Genomic DNA, 17048 nt, shown 5'->3' with positions numbered 1-17048 from the left:
GTTTCTTAATGTTCTGAACGACCATTTGACCTTTGTCCAAAAGCAACGAGTGCGCCATTCGTTTAACTTTGTTCGTTCCAGGGACTGGAAGCGTGAGAATTAGAAAATAAAAGTTGCATCGCGCGCCGTGCGATTTACAGCCAATTTGTAAGAAGGTCCTAATTTTCGTTTGCGAGAATAAGAGGAGACCATACATTTCGGATAAATGAAAAATGTAAGCTGAGTTTTTCAACGAGATGTACACAACAAAAGTTATTTTAGAGGAATAACTGAATAACATTTAAGACTCGACCAGTCATCGCTGATATTTAAATTAATGTCATCAGAGGTAAAAAAACACACACATAGTAAAAATTTTTGCAAAAACACAAATTACAATAGAAATATTTTTCAATATTTTTATTTTATAGACTTGCAAAATATATCGAAAATTCTCCTTTTATTTTGAAATAGAATAAAATTGTATTTATTTCAATTCGACAACTTTCATATAGCTTGTTTCATTTTTTGTTTAGGCATAATTTAATTTCAAATATATGATTGTTTATTGATTACCGAAATACAATGGAAGTTTTCGATTTGTATTTGTATTTTAAAAATTTATTCTACCGACTATAAAGAATACGTTATTAAAAAATATTTATATTTTAATGTAATTGGCAAGAATTTTCTTTATGTATTTTTCTCGCTTTTGACGTCATAAAATGACTGTAGCAAACCAAGAGCTTTAATCTTATTAAAAAAAAAGAAAGAAAAAAATACCAAAAATAAGAAAGTAACGATAAAAAGCGATTTGCAATTTTCCACGAAAGAAAAATCAAATTACTCAAAGAAACTGTAGTTGAAAAGATGTGATATTAATATAGAATTTTTTATATTCGTATCTCAAATAATTAATAATTCGTGCACGAGATATCTAATCATTAATTTGATTACTCACAATCAATAATTATATTTAGTAATTTGATTTTACATTTTGATCAATTTTATCTCCGATTAGTCGTCTTTAGCATTTATTCAGTCAATATCATTGATCGTTAATTTCATTATTCAATATTCATTAATTTAATTACGTTTCGTTCAACCTCTTATTCCCGCCGCCAGATTACTCGTGTCTATCGATTATCCAATAATCAAAATAATTCGCTGGTATGAATATTCATTAATGAATGATACGATTATACTTCACTTTGTTCTAGCCGTTAGATTGGTTCGGACATTTATTGATTATTTAATAATCATAAAAATCAATCGCTAACACAGTAATCATTAATTTGATCACTTGATTTTGTGTTCCCGTCTGCCCGTGGTATCTCTTTTAATTTACCGACGCCGCCAGCTACTTCATGCAGGTTTAAAAAGTAGGCTTGGACAGCTGTTTGAAACTTAAAGCAAGGTCGTAGCCTTATATCGCGGATACATAATGGCCGGCGCGTGCCTCTGCATCGAGCGTATTTCAGCTCGACTGCGCTCGCATTCACATTCTTTCGAACGCATTCGCGTCCCTCCATCTAAAAGTGCCGGGTTTCGAGATGTCAAGATGTATACAGATCTTTAAGAAATATAATATCACCACGGAAAAGAGTATTAATGTGATGATATCAATCAATGTCAATACTATTAATCTTCAGAAGGCGGTAGTCTATTTTAAAAATCTTACAGCTTCTCTCTCTCTCTCTCTCTCTCTCTCTCTCTCTCTCTCTCTCTCTCTCTCTCTTCTGGAATGAGATTTGTTATAGTTTATTATTTTATTGTATTATATCCTTGTCTCAAAATATGACTCTGTTTCAATGTTACTATACTGGCTTTTTCGCCCTGTAAAGATTAAAAGCTAGGAACGTAACGATTAAAAGTACTTAGAAAATATCTGCAGCGAATCTCAAGCAATGCAAATTGTTATAGAAAATAACAGGAGATTGCTTTGATAACAAATGTCGATTAGAAATAATTAGAGAAAAACGGAAATTTGGAAAATACTCTAAAATTGATTTAATTTCAGTAGTCTTTTTAGGCAATTAATTCAGAAATTTTATTTCAAAATAATATGATATATATCACACAAGCTTAAAGTGATTGCCTTCCAAACATTTAATTTCTCGGAACTTAAGCTTTGGAAATATCTTTAGAAATTTGTGCAGAGAATACGAACAGTGATTTCGTGAAACAGAAAAATTTATCTTGTTTCGATTTTGAATTGAATTTTTTATGAAGCCTCGCGTCGAGCAATATTCTTGAACAACGTGAGCACGGATCGTTGGAGAGCATCGCCCATCGACCTACGCGAGCTCGAGCTATACGATCGTATGCGTGTGTATGCCACGATCACATACACGAAGAGGCATCGTTGTGTCACAAGCACTTGACTATAGTTATGCAATCCACCAACCCGTATTCATGGTCAAGGCCTGCGTTCTTACTGCTAGCAGTAATGTGTATGTGTGTTGTATTGTGTTGTGTATTTGTGTATATGTGTGAATTCTTGGACACACACACACACGCGTGGTCAATGATCCCACGAGTGTGATGATACATAAGGATCAGACGCGACTGCCGAATTTGCATGGATCCAGAATGCTGAGATTAAATGCGAGTTACATATACAGGGTGTCCCAAAAGTTTTTACCAATCGCTTTTGTGTAGATTGAAAAACTGCAAGAGATAAAAGTAATTTATTTTCTTCTCATAGAACTCTAATTTTTTCAAAATTTTTTATCAACTCTTTAGTATTGCATTTTCTTATTTTTATCAACATGAAAAAATATGATATTTAAAAATTCTGAAAAAATTCTGAAAAAATTCTCAGAACTTTATGAGAAGAAAATAAATGATTTTTGTCTTTTGCAGCTTTTTTATAAAGTTGATAATATTAGAGTAAAAAATTGTTCAAAACCAATATTTGGCAATTTTTAGTAATTAATATCTTGCTAATTATTGCGAAAATTGCAAAATAGTAGAGGACTTTTCGATTCAATTTAGTCTGCTTTATCTATATAAAAGCGATTGGCAAAAACGGGACACCCTGTATGTATTACATCGAGAGAAATATTTCAGGACATATAATCATTTATTTTGTTGAAATAAACCTATCTTTTTACATTTTATTAAAAAATTGTATTGTTCTAGTCAAAATTTGGTTATTCTAATCAAATTTTTATTAGAACAATAAATTTAGTTAGAATAACAAAAATTATATTATTCTAATCAAAATTTGATTATTTTAATTTGGTTAATCAAAATTAAAATAATCAAATTTTGATTAAGATAACATAATTTATAAATAAAAAAATAAGAAAGTTTTTGTTAGTCACATATCAATAAAATAAATAGTTATCAATAAATAATACGTATCAAACAATTCTTTCAGTGTAGAATAAATTAAGTTTATTTTTTATTTATGCATTAAGATTGCACTAGAATTTTCTTTTTCGCTTTCGTCAAATATCAATATCTATCTCTTTAAGTTTCAAAAGTGTATACTAGTTCACAGACAACAGACTTCTAATCTTCCTTTCATTCATACAGTTAGACATTTCATATTAATTAAGAAATGTCTTCTTTGATTTATACATTTGATTATGAGTGAAATTTAATTGACTAATGGAAACGGATATCGAGGTGCAACAGCTATTGAAATTATAGCTTTGATAATATCTGTCGATACAGAATTATTTCTGAGCTTTGAAATCGTCCTGTCATACAAATTCTGATTACTGCTTAAAAGATAACAAAATTAAGCTTGGTCTAAAATGAATAATATACAAATTTTTGTTATTAAAGTAGTATGAAATAAGCATTAAAATTATTATATTATATTTGAAGCACAGCAATAATTCACGTCGCTACAATTCAGGACGACAGGATGGAAGAAGATAATGTTCGATAACTCGAATTACAAAATGAATGACAGGAGGACGTACCGGAAGAGAATATACATATCACAGAGAAATCAATGTATTTTCAGCGAGTTCAAATTTCAATACCATTAACGATTCCTGTATCCATTTATGGCGATCGACATATGACAATTAGCGCGCATCCATATCTTATATAATCTGCTGCAACATCGAAAATTGAGCTTGCGCTGAGATTAGGCCGGCACGCAATTTCTCACATTTTCTCGCGGAGTAGTCGCACGTGGCGTCGGTGGTGATCGCGATATCGCGGAATAAGTATTGCGCGCGCGCGCGCGAGAAAAGGAAAACGATAATAACGCGGAAAAGCGGGCGAGGCAGAGAAGTTGCCTGGCGGTGATTTAATGTAACCGAGTTGCAGGAAGTGAATATTATTAGCATTCGCTTACAGTGCTGTGCCCCACGCGCGCACATACGTCTTTCTGTCTCGCTCGTCTCTTGTGCGTGTATTTGTTTGTGCGAGTCCACTAGTACGCGCCCGTCGCGCCATGTAAAGCACGCTGCACCAATGTGCGTATGCAGGTATATACGCGCACGCAAAAAAAAAAAAACGCGTATATACATATACGTGCGAACCTACGGGCGGGCGAGAAAGGAAATAACACGTACGGCGTTCGCGAATTGTACCAGGTGTCCCGGAACGATCGCACAAAAGGTACCGTCGAGAATACCTTCATTAAATTTAGAGTAGTGCGTTTTTCGAAAATGAGAATTCAACGTTTAATTATAGAACTAATTAATTAATACAACTGCATCATAAATCAGATTCTTTTATAAAAGTAATTGTTTGTTGCTCTTCGAAAGTAATGGCTCACCACAAATAAAAAATCTCTTCATTATTGGAAGTTATGAGCCGTAAAAATTTAATAATTCAATAGCCTTTTAAAGCTTGTTTTATAATGAAACACACAAGAAAATATTCATTTAAAAGAACAAATATGTATCTTCATTTACTTTTTTAAAAATTAAAATGAAAATTACTTTTTTAGAGATAGATTTTCAATATCAAATTCTTTCTCGCAAAATAATTTATACAATCAATTATTAAAATGATAAATGTGTTACTGAATAAATTATATCGATTCTAGAAAATTTTAGAACGAATGTCGACGAATTAAACTTTGTCTGGCGAACAATGCTCTCAATAGAACGGTAATTTCGTTAGCAGCAATACATAGAAACAATTTATCAACGCTTTGCTGAAAACTACAATTCCGAATCGTTCAAGCGTCAACGTCGCGGAATCATGATTTCTGTCAACAGTATTATTTACTCAGTATACAGAATAGAGAAATAAAAGTAACATAGAACGAAGGGAGACAGAGAGACAAGAAGTGAATCAAAATAAAAATATCCGAAACATGTATCTCTCTGTCTCCTCTATCGAAAGTATTTTAGAATAAAGAACTGTTCCGTCCTTGAACTACTGTACACAGAATAAGTAAATTATCCCATCGTCTATTTCTCATCGTCTTTTCGTTGACTTATGTAACGGCCATTGACCGTTAACCTGAAAAATTAAAGAGAAACCTAGACTCATGTTGAGGGCGTTCCCATCAGCCACCATTATTGCACCCGCCTGCATTTCCGGACACACGCGAAGGTATACGCTACATCTCAGCACGGCACACGCAAAATGACTACTCTGAATCAATCTCGTTTAATTTCACCGCGGCGTGACCATTTCGCACCAACACGCGATTTCATGGATGCCAAGCAGTCACGTTGCAACGGTTATTCGTTTCTTTTAGGTAGAAGAATTTCGCCCATTTAATGTCCGCAATTCGGACATTAAATTTTGATATTGTTATATCGATAATCATTGAGATGTATAAAAAAAAAGTATTTATTAATTTGATAGAAGTATAATTATAAGTAATAAATGAAACGAACAAAATTGTTACATAATATCTATCAGTATAGTATTAATAGTAGTAGTATTTTAAAAAGTTAATATAAAAACGATATTAATAAGGAAGTAGGTAAATGTCAATCAAAATATCGATAACTTTTCTCGGGTAAGTAGCGTAAAATAGATAGAATATAAAAGCTTTCAATACATTTTTATAAACGTCAAGTCCATTATTGGAGACTTAATTAAATATCTAGTTAAGTCGAATTACAATCCCATTTATATAACTTTGACATTAAAATTATTTGAAATTTATTATCATTGTATATTTAAAAAGTTCTTATCAAGACAAAATCTTTTTCTCTTCCTGACAAAAAGAACTCTTCGCTAATTGATCAGCAATCTGTCAAATAATAATAATGTTAAAAGATGGACATTTGTTTGAAGAATCATATTTAAAGTTTATCATATAATAATTTCGCTACCATTCAATGATATTTAAAGCTTCATCTCTACAAATTTCTTCTTTCTGTTATAAAAATGATCTTCGACAGTGAGGAAGACAACGCGGTATGCTGCGAAGAACCGCGATAGCTATAAACATGTTCTCCTTCTTCGATATAGGGGGTGCTACAGGAAGTAAGTGCGATGCACTCAAATGCATGCAAGATGCAGCGAAGAGCGAGCAGGATGTCTAAGGAACAGGTCGAGCGACTCGTTAAAATTTATCCGACAAATCAGATAACTTTTCGCGATAACTTAGCGTGCCGGAGAGAAATTCAAGAAAAATATCTAAATATCGACTGAGGGATTAGTATCTTTCGGATATTAATAAATTGTCGTACAGATTATACATTTCATTTATACATTATCATTTATACAATATTACCTATGCTATAAATACTTAATATTATATTACATACCAAGAGCGAGAAGAGAAAGAGGAGAGAGAGAGAGAGAGAGAGAGAGAGAGAGAGAGAAGGAAGAGGGGGGAGATCAGCAAAGGAGATTCGGAAAGTAAGAATATGAAGGATGAGATAAAGAAGGAAAACTAGATAGATGGGAAGAAAGTAAGCAAGCGAGGTATACGAAGCATCAAATGCTGAGAAAGAAAGAGAGAGAAACATGAGATATACGATATAGAAGGTACGTGCGTGTTAGTGGTCGCGCGCGCTGGTGGTAGCATCACTTCACCGATGATATACCCTACCGAGAGTTCATTGCTCTTGAGGTGCGAGGAAGAGAAAAAGCAAGAGCGAGAGACAGAAAGAAAGAAAAAGAGAATACTGATAGAAGAGAGAAAGAAAGACAGTTGCGGGTAGGAGGGGAACAGACTTCGGAAAAAAGAGACGGAGAGAAAGGCACTGGCATTAGTGTACGAGGAGGGGCAAGAAAGGAAGGACAAGGAGAAGAGAAAACAGTATGTAAGGAAGAGAGAAATCGCGAAAGAGAGCGAAGGGGAAGAAGCGACGGAGAAGACGCCATGGGTGGAAAATAGTGTGAGTGGAAATGTAGTGGGAACGAGAAGAGAGAAGAGGTAGTGGATGAAGAGGATGAAGAGAAGAAGCGGAGAAAGATAAAGAAGAAGAGAAGAGTGACGAAGATGGATCGTGGAGTATTTACCGCGCGCGGCCACTCTTAATAATTCACGCGCGCAATTCTCGAGGCGTCGCGCTAACATGAATCGAAGACAAGCATTCGTCGCATCGCTGGATTTTCGCCTCGAACGCGAAGATGAAGAAAAGAAGAGATGCGAAGATGCGAGAAACGGAGAACTACACGTTCGATCGATAGTCGCTACGTTTACCGTCGCTTCATCCTGGCGGAGGAAAATACTCGACGTGCCTACATGAATATCATCGGACCGAATGGTGGCGATCGTTTCTAGCTTAAATAAAAATAATATTATTTAAGGACATTCTCCGACTGCAGTTGTGCTCAATCTAATGAGTACATTAGTGCTCACCATTATGAAAATTATTTCACTTTTATATAGTATAAGATATTCCATAAGTGTTAATGTGTTTATACAAGTTTTTTTATTTATACAGTATAAAATGCCTTCGCTACTGCCGCCGGTCAAAAAAATAGCGACTTTACTTATTTTACCTACTTACTTTGCTCAATGATTTCTTAAAAAACGAATACCGTAAATCATTCAGATTATTCCTTGTGATATCAAGTTTTATGTCTCATTGTTTCAAAAAATTGTTGAGAAAAACTTTTTTACAGTGAAAGAAGATAAAAAGATCACTTTTGAATAAGACAAAGATTCTATATACGTATATACATGTACATGTATATGTATATGTATTATATATATTATATATATATTATATATTATATACATATTTTAAACGCTTTGTTTTTTTTTTGAAGTGGAATATTTCGATTTTTAATCCTGTTCTGGGTATTGAGTTTTTAAAGCACATATAAAGGATAAAACAAGTTTATTCTGTAAGTTTCAGAAAAATCTAAAGAAAATGGATTTTTTCGGAGAACGTCCTTAAGCCTGTTCTATAATATGCTTTTGGTTTCCTGTTTCTTACCTTTTGTTATTTTTTACAGCTTGTCTTTTGCTTCTTATCCGGTTTTTTATTTTATATCGCCCGAGATAAAAGTTAATGAATTTTGAAAGAAACAAGAAGTATGTAGCAAAAAGTACAATTGTTAATAAAACGGTTACAAAGGAGAAAAAAGCAAAAGGTAGAAAGAAGTAAAAAACAAGGAACAGGAAACAAAAAGCACATTGTAGAATACGCTTTAGTATTACATATTAGACTCATATATTAGGATAAGTCGCTTTTCTATAAATTTGTTCTGTAGGAAGCAAAAATCGATCCTCTTTTAATCGATTCCCATTCAATTATTTTATCATTAGGAGGAAGTTTTAACAATAAATTAATGTTAAACATTAATTAGTATTTCAGGAATGATTTAATGAGCATTATATATGTAACAACTCTGCTATCACACACATAGACAATAATGTACTAATAGATTGATTAAATATAATTAAGTATATCCTAATGTTAAGTAATTTATTTATGCATACTTTGTGGAAAGTTTATTGTCTGATTGCAAATAGATAGACATTTTCTTCTGACCAATATATAAAACTATGCAATTGCATTTGGCCTCAGAATCGCGGTTACGAAACTCTTGGGAACTCCTGGAACTCCTGGGAGAAATCTTCTTGTCCGATTTTCCTGATAAGACCGTAAAAATGGAGATCGAAAAGCAATAAGGATGAACGAATTCGGGATGAGAATGGCGGCAATACGAGGGTGGCGGATGACGACCGTCTGGAATCGTTTTTGACGCGCAGTATGGAATCGAACTTTCTTCGTGCGTGCCGAATCGAAAAATCGGAAAATATCGGAGTCGGATGGCCGACGGGTGTATGCGATCGAGCTCGTACCGGACACGTACCGGGTGCAATGTACCTGGATGAGTCACACGGTAACACAGTGCGCGCGCGTACTCGCGCATACACACGTATATATGCATGCGTACACGAATATTTACATGCACGCACAATACATGCGTCTCCCTGCGCGAGTCACACGCTTGTATTTATACGTGCGACTATGTGTAAGTATGTATACATATTCTCGATCCTCGTCTGACACTGGCGTAATCTTTCTGCACGTCCCGCGGAATAAAGTGAGACGGGGAGAGAGATAACGAGAGGAGAACAAATACACACGTACGCGAGTTGGAGGAAGAGAGGCAGGAAGAGATGGATGGAACGCGAGAGGGAAAAATCGAGATGGAGAGAATGAACGAGCGAATAGGATGTAAGAGAGAAGAGGAAGGAGAAAGGGAGAAAAAGAGACCGGAGATAAAAATCCAATCATTTCGACCGGTTTTGCATCATGCCGACGAGGATAATGGAATACCGCGTTATTTTTTGTCGAGCACGGAATATTTCTTTGCGTTAATATTTCTCTCTCCCTCCCTCCTCCTCTCCCTCCCTCTCTTTCTCTCTCTCTAGGGTAAACTGTCCCTATTAATGTGTCTTTTAGCCAATTTGCTTATTACTAAATTAATTATTAAATATTATAGCTTTAATTTTATCTGCTTGCAATCAATACCGGTTTTTCAACTACTTTTTTTTCTTATAATATTTTTTTAATCTAAAAAATGTTAATACTTTATAATGCTTTTGACAAAAATAGAAAATACGTTTTTTGTTCCTATTAGTGAATCCTTTTGAAGCGGCGATGGCCCTATTAATGTGCTCCCAATTTGTGTGCCTATCCACATTTGACTCGTTTTAATATATAATTACTAAAACAGGTAATAAATTTAAACTAATTGTTTATGTTAATATTACACAAATCATTATTTCAATTATATTTATTTCAAAGTGCACTCATAACACGTTCTCAGCTCCAAGGCTCCACGTTAATAGGGCCAAATTTAAAATCTTGCGTATTACTGGATTCACATAAATTCCTCATATTTTCCAAAAAAATATTTAAAAATATTTACTTTAATATTCAAAAGATAAAATATCATCTTCGGTATCGTATTAATATACGTATTAATTTAACTTAACAAAAAACAATGTTTTTTTTTTATTTATTTGTGCTAGTTTTCTTTATGACTTATCGAAATATAAATGCACACTAATAGAGACATGCACAGTAATTGAAACAATTATTTAGTCTCCTCTCTTTGCATGCGTTTTGAATCTAAACACGGTACGAACTACTAAATCTGATGAATTTTCGAAAAATTTCTTTCTTCGACACGAAAACTGTTTCGACAAAAATGAACATTCTTATACGTTATGTAAGACCGACAACTGTTTGTTATAAATTTTACTAGCTACAAATCTCACAATATCCATGGCATTATTAATTAGTGCTAAAATATATGCAAGCTCGGGTACTCTTGAAATCTTAGTCTAAAGAATAAAAATTGAATCAGTCTTGAAAAACAGTAATTCAGTTTTCGATTCTTAAGAATGAAATTTGAATCACTCTTAGTCTCAGAATAAGATTCATTCTAAAATTTTTAGAGAGTATATTATTTAATTTTTCTTATTATTTTAATGCCAATTAGAATCTCTAAGTAACAGTCGTATTGACTTGAAAAAATATACAATGAGAAATTGAAGAAATAGAAAAGAAATGACATAACATGAATGAAAAAGAAAGGAGATAAGATTACGCTTCTTAAAAGTCATAGCATGAAAAAAATGTAAGGCAGTAAGTGTATTAGCTAATCACAGCAGAAAATGTAAGATATTAACGTAAACAGTAATAAATCCAAAATGTTAATTTGCTTACTGTTTACGTCTTATTGTTTAAAAGTTTTTTTGTGTTACAATCTTAAAGGCCATAGCACACACAAAAAATTTGAGCAGCAAAACATAAATAGTAAACGAATTGGTCAATCACAGTCCAAAATGTTGAATTACTAATTGCTCATGTTTTGTTATTCTTGTATGTTATAATCTTAACAGGATATTGAAAAAAATAAATAGCATAAATTCTTCGTTTCTTTATACGTCAAAAACGTCGCTGTATTTCAAGTCACAATTAATTTTCAACCGACGACATCTAGTGCGCTCGTCTGAGAGAATAGCTGAGATCAATGATGAATAGGAGAGCAAAGAGAAAGAGGAAAAGAATGAGAAAGGAGGCGGTGGCACGTCGGGTGACTGTTAAAACGGCATTGCGTAATCTTTCGGATTTAGTTTACTTTCGTCGCTATCGATGCCACGCACGTAGCGTGACCGTGGCACTGAACCAGCAGCGGCACGAACTTTCTCGTGGCCTTCGTTCCAGGAAGGCGATTTACGTGACACGCGAGAACGTCAATGACTCTCGACCGTGATCATTGTCATCAATGTTTTCGCGCTCATGCTAATCCATAATTCTCAAAACGAGCTCCAACGGAATTGAATCATTCTTCTCGAGAAAGCCTAGTTGGGCCTCTACTATCCTCTTTCTAATATCTCTTATCTTTGAATAATGATAGTATAAACATCAATCAACAGTATATAACATAATGTGATAATTTTATACTCAACCATCTAACTATTACATATAATATCTGTTATATTACATATTGTTGAGTGTACAATTATCAAATTATAACATGATGATTGATGTTACTATTATAGTTTACTGAATATCTATTATCTTTTTCGCATAAAATTAATTTACAATTAACAAATTATACAGTTCAAATAAACAAAATGTTTTCAGATGGACTTTTGATCGCTGAAAACAAATCTGGCAGCCAAATTGCCTATCACAGATTTCCGAGAAAATTATTTTATCCGTATTTACTGTTTTTTTTTTCGACTAAAATAATTTTTTTTCAATTAGGTCATTCAATTTTTTCATTTAGGTCACTTTAAAGTGCTATCTTTTATCTATAAAATGTGAATGTATATATTTATTAAGGTACGACTTTTTTTCATACGTATAATTAGCAAATTATGAATCTTTTAAATTGTGTAGATAATTATATCTATTCAATTTAATAATTAAATTTGATAAGTCAATTTTGCCGCCCGATTTTCATTTTCAGCGAACAAGTCCATCGAAAAACACTTTATTCAGGTTCTAAAAAATAACTGTTTTTATATAACTATATTATCTTTCATAGATAAATATGCATTATAATATCTGAAATGTACTAGTTGATTATCTTTAAATGCTTCGAGAAAAAATTGCAGATAAGTGAAGGGAGTCTAAACGGTTCATGACTGTATAAGTGTATAATAATTGATAAATATCAGATAATGTCGACTTTCTTGCTGTAAAGCGTATCAAATTTATAAAAATAACTTCGTTTCTCTGTTACGTAAGCAGTAGTATTTTTGAGTTGTTTCCACACGAATTTTGTTACGCACACGTAACGTAGCACTGTTACTTTCAAATGCATGGAATGCATAACTACTATACTTATTTCAATCAACAATGTACGCGGCCGAAATGAAACAGAGCGTATTATGATTGGCAATCGGAGCGTGCTGCAACATGGAATACCTCCTTCGTTTATAGTCGCGAATAAACTCACATTCGTAGGGTCTTAATTCCATCGTAACTAATTAGCAGATGCGCAACTCATAATCTGGTTGTTTTTCCTCCTATATATTCTGGATACTTGGCTCATTCTTTCTCGTGGAGGAAAGCACTCAAACCATGTAAGCTGCATTCCGTATAAGAAAGTCGTACGCGGGGATACGGCATTCTTGGCTTTTACGATTCGTATGGTCGATAAAATCGTGACTTGCAGCCCGACTTCGGCCCGTCGCGTCGGCCGGTGTCGACGTCGCGGTGAAAAAAAAGAAAGGAGTGTCAATGAGCTTCGATTTTTTTTTCGCTGTCAATCAAGGGAGCCTCTATTCTCGCCGCGATTAATATCCGGCCGTATCTAGGCCGGAGAAAGCAATTTCGAACGTTAATTGTTGAGAAATTATAATATAACTGGCCGTATGACTATTATTTATTATTACCATGGACGAAAAGGACAGTGAAGTATTTAAAAATTTAGCTAAATACAAATTTGAAAATGATGTTGGAGTATCAAAATAATTATGTAGAACGTCAAACTGGCTCAAATATTAAAACTTTTTGCAGCATTGCTTATCATGCTTGAAATTCCTACGTAATTTTTTTTATTTTGAGGCCAACAAAATTAGTTTTAAATATCTAGTTAAATTTTCAGATGCTTCAGCAAAACGTCCTTTTTGTATACGACTTATGAATAAGTCATTTTCTTTTCAGTATTTACGATTTCAAGTACACGAAGAATTCGCGTCGAATTTGAAGAATTCCCGTCGAAATATATTAACATCATTAAGTTGCAGACTCAAACACGTAGAATTGAGTGGATAAAATCGGACGCTGTTCAACTTAAAATGTGAATTATATTCATGTCACTTTAATAGAAATCGCAATGCTATAGAAGACTTTTCGACCGTCCAAGTTTTGTAAGTCAAAACTCGGCGATACTGTGTCGATGAAAACTTCCGTAATTTGCCAGTTAACTCGAAACTTTCCAGGAACATTCTATGCGCCTTACTAACAAGTTTCCTTCTAGTCGAATCTTCTTGAGTCTTTTATCTATAAGACAGTCTTAATATGTGAGACATTAAACCACTTCTTTTCAGCAATAAACTTATCGTCCATATTATCGTACTATCGGGAATCCTCTTTGGCGAAAATTGGATTAGACGTTTATTTTTGTAACTTGTTAATTATCGGTATTACAGAAATTAAATGAATTAGTCGCATGTTAAAATAAAATTAACTTGAAGTTCACAGACCTAGTTTTACTAAATGTATCTGCAAGGTTTAATTCATATAAGTAGCTCTTGAATTATATATTATAGTCCGAATACGAAAAAATTGTAGCAGCACACGGATGAAATTAATTCATTTCGCACGATTACATTAAAACCATTTCGAAATATGCCGATATATCTCCCTCCCTCCCCCCCCTTCGTACTCCAATTTTGTAATTTTTAACGACGGTGCCGGTATATTATACTGGTTGCGCAAATATTATACGTAGTAAAAAACCGCGTAACGACAGTATAATATAAAAAATATATAACGACAATAAAACAATGCCGTCGTATATAACGACAATGAAACAATGCCGAACTGTGTAGAGGTCTATATTTATAAGAGAGCAGTGTCTACCATGTAGAATCTAATACTATAAACATTGGTTGTAAGAGAAAAATGTAGTAAATTTTAATAAATACTTGTTTGAATAGTGTCGGTGGAATATTTACTAAATGTAAACATATATTTTTATACAAGAACTATTAATTTAATTTAACTGTTATTATTTTTTATTTAGCAAATATTTATTTTCCAAAAATAAATGTTATATTACTACTATTCAAACAGTTATTAAAATTTATTACATTTTTCTCCCAACATATCAACATATTAAAGAATTACTAAGTACTTATTGGATCAATTAGATCCAAGATGGCGATCAAAATAGTCAGTAGAGAAACTCAATAGAATAGCAGCCAATAGAAAGACGCGTATTGTCAACATTCGCTTAGATAAAAGAAATGCATTACTCTTATTAATATAGTTATGTATGAACTGTCGTTAGAAGTTATAAAATTGGGGTACTGGTATGCTCTCCACCGTTTCGAGCCTCAGGCGACAATAGTCAACGCGTTACTTCTTATCCCCGCGAGATTCGCGCTTCTGAATTGAATTACTCTCGATGGACCTTGACCGCCTCGAGATTGAAATTCAAAGTTGGATTTTCGGTAGCTACCATCAGATCGCCGTCGGATGATCCCTGCTAGCGAATGTATAAAATAATCAACGGCCTCTCTGGAATTCACGTAGTCCCTTTTTGGGATCGCGTAAACTCCGGAATCATATAAGCTCCCTGAAAATTCAAGTAATTCTGCTGTCTCCTGTCGTCACGGGAGAATACACAACAACGCGTGAAATGTTTTGAATAAATCAAATTATCGTAAAAAAGCTATTCAGTTTGTGCTTTTGCCTCAATTATTTTTTAACCGATCCTTTGATATAATGCCTTGTTTGCAGAAATTTATGTTTCTAAAAAATTTTACTGTAAAAGATAGTGAACGATAGATCGGTGTTATACTAGATATCCCTAAATTTGTGAATCAAAATACTATAATAAGAAAGTTCTCGGAAAGTTAAGTAAAAAAAGTTATTTGTACATTTTTATTTTAAGTAGTAGGTTTTTAAGATAATTGTATTAATCAAATTTAATATAACCAATTGCAGAACTGCGTTTAGATAGCCATTTTGTCTATGAGTCGTGTGATATAGTGTTAATGAGCGTTGTACTTCAGTGCGTTCACTAATATTTTTAATTCTCCATTTAATTTAGATTTAACTTGATAATATAATAATAATTAGATTTAACTTGATAATAATGTAAAAATTTTTATAGCTATGATTTTATTTATTAATTTCTAAACTGATGATTTTGTAATGAGTAACTTTTAAGTTACTAAAGTTACTATTTCAAAATCATCAGTTTAATGATTAATCATGGCTATAAAAACACAATTCTTACATCAGGCTAAGTAAGGGTAAATTTAAATTACAAGTTGATCAGAAAATAAGAAACTTAATACTCACAAGTGACCGTTTAAACTGTAATATTTAAACTCTCCTGCCATATTTAAACTCTCATATCTCAAAAACTACTGCTTAAAATAAAAATTTCATAAATAATTTTTTTACTTAATTTTTCAAGAATTTTCTTGCTATAGTGTTTTGATCCACAAATTTCAGAACACCCTATATATTTCACAAAATCGTTTCAATGCAAAACTAGCGATAAACGAACGAGAAAAAAGACGAAAAAGTCCTAGATAGAACTGGACAAGATTGATTTTACTCGAATGTTCTCAGTTCGAACGAAATGTCAGCGTTTGACTTTTCTTACGAGCGGGAACATCGCGAGTGGTGAATTCTTTTGGTCGACTCACAAGCACGGGAAAACAATTTCTGTGTCTCGATTCATCAAAATTAATCCCTTTTTAATCTCCATCAAGAACAAACTCGTATATCGAAAGCAAAATCCGCGTTGTTGAGAGTAGTAACTTTATCAACAACGGCAGTACGCGATTCTTACGATCATGAGCGATCTGCGAATATCGCATCATGGGTGCGACCTTTTCAATTTGTATTCTAACCTTTACGAGAAGCGCTATACACGTCGTCTTTGTGTGCTCAGGATGTAAAACAACGTTAAAACATAGACACACCGCACGTATAACGCACGATCGAGCTATAAATAGACGTTCCCATATAAAACAGCGGACTATCAAAGTTACGTTAAGAGACAATGAGTTTTTTTATGATGTTCCTATGAAAAATTAATTGCACAAAATTATAATTATCGGTTGTTCTAATTTCTATTATTTTTATCGAAGTTCTAATCCTAAGTAAATTGTGTTTTATTTGAGTGTCGTGACTGATTGTCTGACATGTTCTTGTCGCTATATTGCTTTATTGTTTTTAGTAAGCAATAAAATATAAATTCATCTATAAAATTAATAGATAATTGATAGATAATTAAATTCGATAATTTCGAATTTTCTTTTAATCAATTTCACTGGTCCACTAAATATTATTTTTAAAAGTTTAAACTTTTTAATGAAAAATACATACATGTATATATTTATTTCGAAAGACGATTAATGATTCTTCAATAAAATATTAAAATATTAATTAACTATTAAATTGTTAATACACAATCATTAAAATATAATGAATATTTTGAACATTTAAAAT

At 33.0% G+C, this 17048-nt stretch overlaps 1 protein-coding gene across 1 annotated transcript in view; it reads right to left on the bottom strand.

The window, feature by feature from the left end:
• Nucleotides 1-17048, bottom strand: part of LOC108684149 (ecdysone-induced protein 78C) — an 86433-nt gene that overhangs the window by 51447 nt on the left and 17938 nt on the right. The gene's annotated exons all lie outside the window — the stretch shown is intronic.

Source organism: Atta colombica, unplaced genomic scaffold, assembly GCF_001594045.1.
Source record: "Atta colombica isolate Treedump-2 unplaced genomic scaffold, Acol1.0 scaffold126, whole genome shotgun sequence".
NCBI lineage: Eukaryota > Metazoa > Arthropoda > Insecta > Hymenoptera > Formicidae > Atta > Atta colombica.
Note: the sequence above shows the minus strand (reverse complement) of the source record. Positions and strands in the feature narration are given on the sequence as shown.